The sequence below is a fragment of the Dromaius novaehollandiae genome, chromosome 1 (genome assembly GCF_036370855.1).
Source record: "Dromaius novaehollandiae isolate bDroNov1 chromosome 1, bDroNov1.hap1, whole genome shotgun sequence".
Lineage (NCBI taxonomy): Eukaryota > Metazoa > Chordata > Aves > Casuariiformes > Dromaiidae > Dromaius > Dromaius novaehollandiae.
Window position 1 is genome coordinate 32,130,690 of NC_088098.1, and position 13,629 is coordinate 32,144,318.

The window sequence follows — 13,629 nt, forward strand, 5'->3', positions numbered from 1 at the left end:
ACTTTCTGATATTCATGTATTAAAAAAAACTTTCTTATATTTTTTCCACTATAATCTAAGATCAAAATATTGCAAGGATGCAAGCAATTGTTCTATTGGATTAACAAATATCAATTTTGAAAGCTAAAGAAATTGCTATTTTATCAATTGTTCTGATGTATCAGAACTTCATAATAGTATATGCCTTCATAAGCGTAATGGTGTCACTTCATAACATGCCACTTCATAACACTATTCTGACCTTCAGTTCCAGGTCTGCTAGCTCTTAAATGTTTTACAGTCTGGTTAAGTCAAATGGTTAACTGCCATCTCTGTGGCCATTAGAACAAAGAAATCTTTGATATCTTACAGAGCATTTTGAGGAGGAGTTTTCTGTAGGGGTCACTCTTATACCTAGGAGCCCTGCAGAATGAAATTATTTCAGACTAGGGGAAATTTGGGTAGCAACTTCTGATGTGGATTTTCCCTGGCTAATAAAAAGAGTGAGGAAAATTCTGTTTATTATAGGCATTACTGGGGAGGAAAATATGTATTTTCCTTAATAGAGCATTTTATAAGATAACTCTCTGGCATGATCAATAACACCACTTACGTTGTATATATTTCCTTTTGGGGATAGAAGAGCACTCACTTCTATATGGCTATTTTCAGATTTCCCAGCTTTCACTTCACTGAGGGATCTTCAGTCCTGTCTCCTAATTCTTCTTATTATTACAATGTCCTCCTGAAAATTTTAGGTTTTGGTCAATGAGTAGCCAAATCTATTTGTATTCCAATTCCCCTATGAACAACATAAGCCATTTCCTGTGCTTTTCCGAAAGTGATCCGTCATGAATAGATGTCACAGTGAAAACAATTGGATTCACTGGCAGTTACAGATCCTTGCTTGGCACACAAGCCATGATCAGCCCTGTAGGTGTGTAAATATTGACAAATAACCGATGTTCAGAATGCAGAGCAGATGACCCTGAATAACAACCCTGATTATTTAATCTTTATAGGCAAGAAACAGGCATGTAGAATTCTAACCCTCTATTGCTATTGTAAGGCTTCGGGAAAAAATTCTGTAAGATCAATACACAATACTTCACTTTTTCGTGGCTTACTGTGAGTTAATATTACAAAAAGAAAGTATCTGCAGGATAATGAGGAGAGCTTAAGATTGGAAATTATGCATCTGTTTCACTGCCTTTCTTTCTCAATGGAAAACTGTATAGTGCAACATTTAATATTCAGGCTAATTTACCTCATTAAATGAGTTTAGTAATTTATATCCAAGACAAAATCTATTTTTTTCTATTTTGCTTGATGCTGCACAAGAAAAAGATACTTTAATTGCTCTGTGTACAGTTTTCTCAAAACCACCTCTTCACCCATTTCTTCAGTTGGAAAACGTGTAGCTTTTTAGGGCACTTTCTGGTGGTGAGATGAAGTACTCTTAGTGGGGAAATAAATTTAGAGGGAAATAAATTTAGATCTCCTATTCATTGAAAGAGTACACTGAGTACTGAGTGGTTCAAAAAGAGTGAATCCCAAGGACATAGAGCAAGGAATAATAATATTTACTAAAGAGTTACAAAAGTTACTAGGCTGAAGAAGGAACTGCTTCAGAAAAGTCTGGGGTCCTAACAACTGCCCCTCAGAGTGAGATCCTCCATGCATGGCTCTGAACTGTGAATCCTTTTCCGAAGTTAGGCCATGATGAGAGACTTCACTACAGTAGCTCAGTGGTTAGAGCACTCCTGTGGTAGAGCAGAGTCCCATTTCAAAATTGCTGTCTGCATAACAGCAGGAAAGCGAACTCACACCCTGTACACTCAACTCCACTTTGTACAACGGGGTGTGTGGATGACAGGCAGCCCTCTATGGTATCTCTTGTTATTTTGTGTTAGGACTACCTGATGAGCATGTCCCACAGCCCCCATCAAGATGCACAGAGCAGGGCTGGTAACGGTAATGGGTTCAGAAGAATCCAGTGATTGCCCAAGGAGTCCATAGCACCAAAGATAATCTGATGTCAAGCCAGGAAGTCAAGCCCAGATCAGCAAGGTACAGTGCTGAGCACAGCATACCACGTGCACAGCTCTGGCAAAGTCCAAGGGCAAAACCTGATATTAAATGTAGCCCTGGACCCAATGGGCAGAGGTTGCATGGGTGAAGCCCTCAGGTGAGGCTGTTGAGGGTAATTAGGATCCTTTGGTGCACTCAGAACCCTAGCACTGTTTAAGATTTCTGCAGATGTTACAGTATCTAAATATGAGATTCAAGCAAGTAAAAATGTCAGTTAGGCTCCTAAGAACCTTTGTTAATCTCAAGCTCTTTGAAAAGGTTACTATATATTATGAAGAACACTTTAAAAATAATCAGTCTTGTAAAAAAACACCTCTTGAACTACCCAATTCACTATCCAGAATTAAAATAACAGTTAATGGCACTGAAGGCATTTAAAGTGTGGCAGGCTTCAATTAGCAAAAAGAAAAAGGTGATAAAGGTTTGGCAGTAGCACAGAGACCACTGACAGAAGAACTGAGTTATAATGTTTTGGACAGCAGGCATGGGAAGGGAGCTGAATTAGTTTCTGATTAATAGATCCCTACTGGAAGAAGTGCTATATTGCAAAAAGGACTGTGACAGACCAGTAAATATAAACTATGAGCTTCCCTATTCCATGTTTCTCAGTTGATTTAAGGTCTATGACAAAAGCATGTGTGTGTTGCAAGGAGCATTATTTACTTGTGGGAATTTGAGAAAAATATTTCATTAGGCAATCAAAATGATGGAAAGACTTTTTTTCCAATTATGAAGCTACTTTCTTTAAACGTGTTCAACAGGAGCACGATCTTTAGGAAAAATAAAATGCACAACAACCTTCTCCTTCATATTTAATAAACTTATCAGAAAGACTCAGCAACATAAGTAGCAAAAAGGCCTGATCCTAAGCCTACTGTAGTGTAAGAGATTCCTCCTGTTACTCAGTTGTATTTCCTCAAAAGCTGTATTGCCAGCAGGACCGAGTACACCTTCAGTTATAGAGAGCAAAAAGCTAGGCCTAGGCTCTTAGAAATCTTTCCATTCTTCCTCTCTCTTCTAGCTTTGAGCTCCAGCTTTTTTTCTTCTTCAAATTCCTCCTCAGTTACCCTTTTACTAAAATAAGAAGTCCTGCATAGCATACCATCTGCTACCATAAGCGACTATTTCTCATTTTGAATGTCACAAAGGAAAAAATTAAAATTAGAATTAAGAAAGTATATGCAATACTTTACTGCTCCTTCCTACAACTTTTTATTGTCTCCTCTTCTTGCAGCCTCTTTACAGATTATCTGACACTGTTGTGAGTTCTTCGGTAAAATGAAAGCCTCTTTTCTGGTGTCCTATGCCTTTCTGGAATTATAGAGGTAATTAACAATAGTACTAACCTCCATTATGAATGCTAGTTTTTAACTATTTTACATAAAGATCTCCAAATAGCGGGAAAATATATTCAATGAATGCAATGTCTGATGCATTTTAAGGGGTTCTGGAATTTACCAAGTATCAATAATATTTGACTACATACTGTCTGGAGATGTTTGAATATAGAAAAGCAAGAAGGCTGTCCTTATTAAATAACTCATTTGGGGTAAATAAATCAACATCTTTCATTTTACTTAGTCATCAAAACCTAGACTAATGCCCACAGCAATATGTACCCTTTCAGAAGATGCAGAAGCAGTGTTGTTGTCATAACAGTTTAATGGCTTACTGTTTCAGACTGAAAAAAGACATTCAAGTCTGAAATGTCCTTTCTTTTCCATTGATATGTGAAAGATACTGCCTCTCCTTAGTAACTTCGTCTATCCTAAACTCCACTGGGTTTGAAGAGCTGGATCAGTGAGATTTACTGTGAGATTATGCCACTTCTGAAATGGAAAAGAATCAAAAGAAAGGTTGGACAGAACCATTAGTTTTCTGAAAGTTTCATTTCCTGCAGAAATGCCTGCCACAAGAGAAAAGCAGTAGCAGGATTCCTTTTATCTCACTCCATGTAGGATGGGAGAAGCTAGTTCTTGCTGGCATTTTTCCAAAATGTGAAGCAGATTCAATTAAAGAGATGGACAAAAATTTAGTAGATTAAATTTTCCATCAGTCTTTCACCTAACCCTTGGTATGTGTAGCATTTAAAAAAAAAAAAAAAAAAAAAAAAGGAAATTTTCTCTTAGATGACATTTGCATGCTCCATCTTATATAAGGAGGTTTTTTTATGTCATGACCACTGACACCATTTATTTTTTACAGAGAGATTCTACATTAGAGTTGTAATAACATTGGATTAGCAGGTAAAGTCAAGAATAAAAGATAGATCTGCAGAACTCCAGTACCTCAGCTATGACCTTTTTTAAAGTTGCTCAAAGGTATTTTTTCATTACTACAGACAGGCTATCCCAAGACTGGCTGTCCCATTAAAAAGCCTTCCTTTAACCTTGTTGCAAAGCAGGAAAATGCTGCTTCATTTGCATTTAGAATCCCTTTTATTCCTGCACTAACAAGTAAATCCTTATCTTAAAATTCTTGTGGCAAATTGTCTTGTATTTGCATAAACTGATAGCAGAAGCTTCTGCTATTAACTAGACTGTTTTAGAGAGACATCTTATATAGCACAATTTCCCTCATAGAAATGAGTGTTCCACGTTTACATACAAAAAACAGTTATGCATCTTCACAAATCTTAATAATGAAGGAGATACTGCTAACAATACAGCTAACATGAAAACAAGATTACATGAAATATATATCTCCATGGCTATAACTATGTGTTGTAGAACAAACAATAGCGGTAAGGCTCCATTATCTTCTTCAAATATCACAAGCAGTCAAATTGTTGCTATTCAGAAACCTGAGTATTCAAAACAATTTCCTAAGAGTTCTCCAAACTTCTGGACCTTGAGCCTTACTCAGCTCCCTCAATTAGGATTCAGCCTACATAAGACCCTTCTTCCATAGTATAGTTACTTGGTACCTGACCTTTGCATTTGAGACAGAAATCCAGCTACAGATCTGATCTGAAAGGCTGGCCCCAGTGAAGCCCATGACAACAGTCCCACTGCCTGCAGTGGATACATGACCCCACCTAAAAGGGGAAATGCATTTTTTATGCCTCAAATGGTACTGAAACACAATATTTCAAAGTGTTTATGGAATGTCAGAAAATGTGTTTCTGGGTAACAGAAATAATTCAGTTTGATAAATTAAAAATGTATCATTCTGACTGCAAACATTTCATTTCTTATTTAACATCATATAGAATGAAGCAAGCCTCTAAGCCAAAGTTCTGGAAATAGAAAATTTATATTTTTTCATTTCAATATAATTCAGAAATGGGACATTTTGACATTATAATTCAATTAGAAACAAAAATAAAAAATATATACTTTTAGTGCCAAAAATGCCAGCTTACATAAAGTAGCAATTTCTAATGGAAAGTTGTGTTGATGAAAATTTTACAGACTGATTTAATTGCATCTTTCATGCTTGTGTACAGGACCAAGCATAGTTTAAAGCTAATCACACACAGATACCACTGGAAAGCAAATCATAAAGATATCATTTAAAACATCCTGTGATCAAGAAAAGCTTTCAAATCTTTACAAACAAAGACATTTTAGCCACTGTATACAGCTGAGGCAAGAAATATTTAGCTCTTTAATGCTTAAAAAGTACCACAGTTTTTAAGACATACGCCCAGAAAAAATGCTTAAATTCACCACACCTGACTGCTGAAGGCTTGATTGCTTAACCTTAACACTTTATTAATGCTAAGTTTGTACATGGATTATAAATTTGGAAAAGGCCCTCTGACGAAAGATGCTACATAAATAGTCTATGTATATTTTGATTATCGCTGTAGCTAAAATCCGTCACTCAATTATGATGATCAAATGCCTCTTCAACCTTGAACAACACAGTAATGAAATGACAAATGTTTCTTTAATTGTAGAACTTAGAATCAGTTCATTAAACAATTACAAAGCCTAGGTGCAAATATAAAATACATTTTTCTTTTTTTTACAAGACAGTGCAAAATCTGAAAAGAGTCAAGTTATACTTCACTAATCATCAAGAGTGACAGCTCCACCACTGGCTCCCAGATAAAAGTCTGGTTCCCAAATATACTATTATGAATCCAGGTAGGCAGAGGGATTATTTAACAAGGGATTGAATTGTTATTAACAAAAAGCAATAACTAATACCACTGTACTACTAGCACCAGTAGGATTTTTATCTTTTTGTTATAAAACCATGCAAAATAGATTTTTCTACAATGAATTAATCAATAAAATAAGTGAATATGTAGCCCTTGTGTGTCTTTTTTGGCATCTTTACAGTGGAATAATACTTTCACTTACAATTCTGATTATATTAGAAGTTTTGCTTCAATGGGCAATGCAAAAAAAGTTAGTGGCTCTAGAGGACAGTAACGCAGTCTCAACATATACAGGATAGACATAGCAAAAAAAGAATTAATAGTTCACATCAGAATGAGATAGATAGAAATGTGAACTGTCTTTCCATAAAATATGAATAAAAAGGAAAGGGATACGTGAAATTCTTCTATACTCACTCATTCCAATAAGCTTGAGGTGGCCGAGCAAAAGGTGAGGGAAAGACACTCAATCTCATCTAACTTTAACTGATAGAGGCAAACACAAATAGACAGATAGTTACCTCCAGAGGGCAATTCACCCCCATTCTAGCAGAACTGCTCTCTAAAGGGTTCTTCTCTATTTATTTGCTGCCTATAGTGAGTGAACTATTGAGAAGTTTAGACTAGATATTTAACTTTAAAGTAGCTGAAGTTCAGTAAGATGAACCTAGTCTTATAAACAATGTTATTGTTGTTTGTCTTGAAGATATTTGCATTGGCTTTCTTTGAATGAATGACAGGACAGCACTAGAGAGTTATAAAGCAAACATGGAGCAAAACAAAATATGAAGTATGCTTTCAGTTAAGAATAATGTTTGTCCTTGATCTATATTTATTTGTTTCCTAGGGCTTGCTTTTCCCTTTGCGTCTTTTCATTTGCTTTTCAGCTGATAAATTAATATACTCCAATATATTAATAAAGACCCAAGAAGAGTACATTTTCATTTATAAATAATTGCTTATGAGAATTTTCATGGGAATTCTGTATCATAGCAAATTCATAAAATAAACATTATCATTTTACGTCCAGAATCAAGCATAGAAGAGACTCAAGTCCCATAAGTACACTACCGCACTGAAACCTGCTGTTGTATGTTGTTTTACTAAACCAGCTGTTAGTATAAGCAGCTCCAAAGGTTCAAGGATTTTTTTTCCTAGTCAACGGCCCATTACTAATCATTTTTCACAGAAAAATAGGCTACTATTTAAATAAACCAACAATTCCTACTTTGAAGAGCTCATGGCCATAGCAAACAGTACATCTAGTGATGTGTCATTGTAATGGCACTGTAAGGTACATGTACTAAGTAGTCTGCCACTTTAGCAATAAATAATGAGCCTAGTCTCTCTGTTGGTACTCAGGAGACTGAGGAGCCACTTTACACAAGAGTTAAAGGAATCATTCCACTCCAAAAATGCATCATCATCCTATCCACTGGCTCTGGAATGTTGCTTATTTCATAAATCTACAAAATAAATCTGCACAAAAAGACGCAGGTGACACAGCTGCAGGACGTAATAATCAAGCTGTCTAGAAATATACATTTGAGTTTTTTTCTCTAACATAATCTTTTCAAATTATAACAAATATTTATTTTTATATTCAGATGAAACTGTGAATTTATTAGCTCTTTTATCAAAGAATGACTTCTGAATCTTTTTTAGAATGTACTTAATAAGCCAGCAACATTACATGAAACATATCCAGAGAACATCATTTTGAAATACAACCGCTGTAATGTGTTAATCTAAAGCAAATAAATGATTTGGCTCTTCAAAACAGAGAACTGCTTTCAGGTGATTTTAAACAGAAATAAAGTTAAAATATTCTCAAAGAAACCTTGGAATAGAGACACTTTTCCAGAAATAAATTAAAAAAAACCCAAACTTTGAGCCAAGGTTAGTTCAGCTCCAAATGTACATAGCAATTTCTGAAAGTTTGGAATTCCAACTCAACTCTTATAAGATATTCAGGAATAAATTTTAAAAGAGTTTGTTTTACTTAATGCACTGTAATAGACATTGTAATACTGTCCTGGGTAAAATACAAATACCAAACTGTGACTTAGAATCATAGTTTGGAGTGAAAAGAGGCACAAAACTACCTCGCTAAATTCCACTGTAGACCAGCTTAATCTGTGCAGCAGTTAACATACCGAAGAACTGCAGGGAGAACAAAGTGTTAACAGTTTGGCATGCAGGAAATAATAGACTTATACTGAATTTTTATTTCTTTATTTCCAGCTAGCTCATAGCTTGATTGAGAGAACTCTTTAGCAGAGTGAACTGTATCTTTACATACTTTCTTTGTGTTATAGACACAGCCCAGAACCACTGTTTTAAGAAAGTAGCATTCACCTGCATACTTTTAGAGAGTCTTACTGATAGCAAATTACTTCCAGAATTATATTGCTATTGTGATCTGAGGTGACTAACTCCAGTAAACATTTGCAGAAATTTAAAATCATCACACCTGAGACCAAAGTGTCAGAAATGAACATAGGTAATGCCATACGGAGTTAATTTATTTTGAACTTTGTAATACTTCAGCAGGTAGCATCACCCAAAAAAACCCTGTTAAATGGAGTTACTGATTTTTTTTTTGATTGACATTTTAGTTTGGTCATCAGGTGAGATTAATGATTAATTTGTTTTTCACTAAGAACATTATTATAAATTATTTGAATTTGGACCAGGAGGAATGGGTTTCTAAGTCAAATGATATAAACGTCAAAAAATAGTACAAACCTCATCTGAAATGTAGACCTTGCTTGATTTTTGTTTGTTTGGAAAAGGAAATTTCCAGAGTAAGAATTATAAAAAAAGCAATTTTTATGGCAAATTTTATCTACACAGAGATAAATTCTTCACAATTTAATATGGAAAAAAATGTCTTATTTGGGAAATTATAGGCTGGTTAAACTATATGAATTGGTCTATTAATAATCAAAGCATTTTTGAAAGAAACTACATAAGAGATGAGTCACTTTTTAATATCAGACATTAAATAAGATGTGGCATAATTCAGATCCACATTTGGTTTTATCTAGAAGACTAATCAAAACATGAATTTTGGTTTTGATATGATAGCACCAAAATCTTGTGACCTCTGGCAGAAATATTGCAGGTCAGCTGCTATACCAATTTCGCCAGTCACCTACATAGATTAGATGCCCTCATATGAATTTATCCCTAACCAGGAAGTAAAGTTCTTCCATATTTAAAATTCATTTCTGATTTAGCCTATCTGGTATTAGGTTTGAATATGGAAATTAAGTTTGAATCACCAGTGGGACAGTTTGGCCTGCTATCAAATAGCAAACACAATGGCTTGAAGATTAGTGAAGACAAGGGCTACACAAATTTCCAGAGATTTGAAATAATCCAGGGAATGCTAGAAACAGCTCTCCCCCGGTAGAGGGGCTTGAAAGCCGGGATTCAGAGGAACTGTAAGGCAGAAGTTTTCTTATTTTGTTAAATAATTATTGTGATTCATGATTCTTCCCCCAACAGGAGGGTTTAGTTTAGCCCCAGAGCTCATAGCTTTTTGCACCGTGTTAGCCTGGAGAAAGCGTTGTTCCCATTCTGCAATTGTTTTTGTCCTTTGGCCAAGAATTGTGTTGTCATCCAGTAAAAACCTAATTCATTTCAAATCCTATGGGACAGATTTTTTTAAATGTATTTAAGGCCTTGAGTCACTTTGTTGCCTCAACCTCTGTCATGGCTCCTGAGTTTGTGGCCCAAAGTTCACAGGCTTCAGGCAGCTCGCCCACATTTCAGTGTCACAGCAGGGCAGTCTGGGTCAGTGAGGGCCTAAGAAAGGGGGGAAAAAAAAGAAAAAAGAAAGAAAAATAAATGCCAGGAGTAGAAAAGGCCTGAAAGGAGGGATTAAATCAGTGCTAAATTGTACACAGTGTCAGGGCGCTGCAGAGGCTGGGGGCTCCCCGGGGCCGGCAGCGGGGGCTGCTGGTGGGGCGGGGCCAGGCAGGTCCAGGCCAGTCATGGCTGCCAGGGCCTGTCCCTCTGCCCAGAGGGAACAGGGCCCCAGGGGAGCCGGGGCAGCCCCAGCCCCGGGAGATATCAGGCACCACTGACCTGGGGGCCGGGGGGTCCCGTGTCCAGGCAGGGCCAGGCTATGGCAGGGCTGGAGACGGCACCGTGGCAGTAGGGCACAGCAGCTACTGACGGCCCCGGGCTGGGCCGAGGCAGGGCCGGGCGAGCAGGAGGAGCCCCGGGGGAGGCAGGGACAGGAGGGACTGGGGGTGCCCTCGGGGCCGGGACAGATAACAGCTCAGCATTTATGAAGAAAATATTAGTAAAATTCTGTAGCTTGGGGAAAAAAAAGAGTGCATCGGAGCTTTTGAGATTTGCTATTCCTAAAACTGTTCAAAAGGAGAAAGGCTTGTAGTCTAGTGCATTCTTCAATTAATCGAATAATTGAGAGGGTAGCCACAGATCAGCTCAGAAACTTAGAGCAAGTCACCTACTGCTGGACCTGGGTGTAGTGTTATCTTGAAAATGAGTCTTTATTCCTCATCATTATCTATAAAACATATATTTTGTTTATTTTTGGTGAACAATTTGAGAAATGGTGGCCTGGTTTCTGTATACTTCTCTAGGAAAATTTCTGAATACCTCAGTGTATAAGTCAGAGACCCCAAATATGCATCAATGTCAAGATTATTTTATAACATAGATCTGACAAATTCTTCTTTTGGAAAGAAACTTAAGAAAAATAGAAGTGGTTGCAAATGACCTGCTCATATTCAAAATGAGCAGGTTAACTGATACTAAGAGAAGGGCTCGTCTCAAAAAATCAGTTTCTTAAAAAATTTTCTTGCTAGGTTTAAGGTCACCTACATTTCCTGTGCAGTCAGTGGTATGGGACAGGCGCCTGGTAGAGATACTTCTCTGGTTCAGATGATTGTTTTATAACTAGAATTTCTCTAGGTTGCCCACTTTTTGACTTTGACTACAGAGGGAACCTAGACAGCCAGATTGGAGTCTGAACTCTCTCTCCGGTGGCTAAAGAGACATGAGATGAATTCACCTCCTCAGCATGGGACTGACCATAGCTCTATCCATTCTCAAGGTGCCATGGCTGGGCTCCCTAGGCTTTGCTGGGCTCCCTAGGCATCTCCTGTTCTCCAAGTATCTCGATTAAGGTATGGTTTGTCAAAGACACAATTTAATTCTTTATCACCCTAGGGTTCACCAAGCACTTTTCCTTTGCTCTAGAAAACAGTCATGTGCTTACCTTTAAGCATGTGTATAGTTGTACACATTTGAACGAGATTCCTTCAGTTCTTGATGAATTGTGAATGTGAAAACATAAGGACAAGCTTCAGTGTTCAGAGATACTACATTGCTCAGCATATTGCAGAATTGGAATACACGATGCAGTGAAGAGCAGCTTTTGCTTTAAATTTTACGAAGGAGAAACTAACTATGGCTAAAATGATTAGGCCATATGTTCAGACAAACAAAAAACATCGTCAGGTTAACAAGAGAGGTTTAGATGACACCTTGACTACTTTTTACGTCTTCCACTATCTTGCTTATACACTACATACTTTAGAACAATGGTCCCACCATGAGCTCTCTGGAGCATTGCACAGGATATGTTCATGGTTATTTTTGTTTTGTTTTTTTCTCCTTCTGCAGAAAAAATAAGTGCTTAATGTTTAAATTCTTTGGAGACAGGATAAGCTCCTTGCTTGTGATGGAAGACACTGATTCTAGTTTCAATTTCAGTACAAATTAGAAATACTAGTATAAGTGGCCCTATCTCATTTCATTGTCCAAAATCAGGAAGCTTATGTTTGTGGTTAAATCAAATAATTTATCAGCCAATAGGTGGCACTGAAAGTACTTAACATTTATCTATATCTTTGATATTCTTACAGAAGACTTCACATTTCCCTCAAGTAAATGATATATTATGCACACAAATTAAAAGCCAAGATGCATGTTGAATTCTGCCATTAAAATATTACGTATTTTTAAATAGTTGGAGGACTATTGAGAGCTTAAACAATTCCCTTGAAACATGAACAAGTGCATCATACTATTTGTATCTTTACCATAACCAATTGTAAGGCAGGATATCCTATTAGGATCTTGGCATTAATGAAAGTATCTATGAAGTTTAAACTGTAAATATCTGGCAAAACTGTAACATTCCAGCATTGGCTTTTATCATGGCTTTTACAGGCTATATATCAATTTTTTTTTTTTCAAATTACAATTTTTTTCCAGCTGCTTTCACTGTTACAGTCCTGTGAGGAAAGAAGATTCTGTAGCTAATATAATGTAATCTTTCATCAGTAGTGTTCACCTGAATTTTATTAGGACAAACTTTACAAGCAACATCTTCATTCTTTGTGATAAACAAGCTCAAACTATTCTACGAATAGAGTTAATGAGACATTTCAGATCAGATTTCAAAAGAAATGTACCTTAACATATTCATAAGGAAGCAAACTTTCCTCAGTAAGATTTTGCTAAATTTAAGTGTTCTTTGACCAAATGTGATTCCGAAGGTATTAAGCATCGGTGTTTTTGCTTATACTGAATGTAATGCAGTACTTCTCTGTACATTTGGCATTTTATATGTATATGTACACTCATACATACATACACTTCCTCAGAGCTTTTTTATTGAAAGATACGCCAAGATGGAGAAATGCGAGTGACTTCTGGAGGAAAAAAAAAAAAAAAAAAAAAAAAAAAAAAAAAGAATAGCGTTATGGTACAACATAGAATAAAAACATTATTCCATTTTCAGACTGCATCTCTACCACCTTTAAATAATGATCTGTCTTAAAGCCAACGTAGGCATCACAATTTTCAGCTGCACCAACCCAAATGCAGGAATGTTCACTGTAGTGGCGTCTGCTACAGTGCTACATAGGACAAGAAGCAAATGGCATTGACATGTTAATATATTCAAAAGAGGGTAAAAATAAGGTAAATAATAATTTCTATGCTAGTTCATTAGTGTTATCTTGCTTGGAACTTCAGTACATTATGAATAGTGTTAACATTTTCATCAAAAGGGAAAACCCATTGTGCGTCAAAATAGTAACTAAATTTTGCTAACTACAAGAGCTCTATTTGTAAGAGATTCTAATTTACTCAGCTGTACCAGTATAGAGTACAGAGCAGTAGAACATAATAATTTACTGTTACAGCACAGGCCTAGGCAGAGGTTAAGACTTTCCAAGTTTACCTGAATTGATTCAAGAGAGTTATGACACTGCAGTTGGCTCATGGGAATGAATGTATCATATCAGAAAGTATTTCAAGTTAAAAACATGAACCACTAATTTAAAGCTAGCCGTTCTGTGTTTAGGAAACAAAGGGAGCCACTAAATCCAAGCCAAAGAAGATTAAATAAGGATGTAGTCTCCATTAACAATACTACTAAAAACATCATCATTCTCAGG

General features: G+C 36.4%; 1 long non-coding RNA gene across 1 annotated transcript in view; it reads right to left on the reverse strand.

Annotated features, from left to right (window-relative positions):
* Positions 1 to 5,761: 5,761 nt before the first annotated feature.
* The window catches only part of LOC112983058 (uncharacterized), a 60,809-nt gene continuing 52,941 nt past the window's right edge, over positions 5,762 to 13,629 (reverse strand). The window contains exons 11-12 of the long non-coding RNA XR_003259146.2: positions 11,439 to 12,879; positions 5,762 to 9,994 (exon numbers count right to left, since the gene is read on the reverse strand). This is a non-coding gene — a long non-coding RNA (uncharacterized LOC112983058). The remainder of the gene's footprint in view (positions 9,995 to 11,438; positions 12,880 to 13,629) is intronic.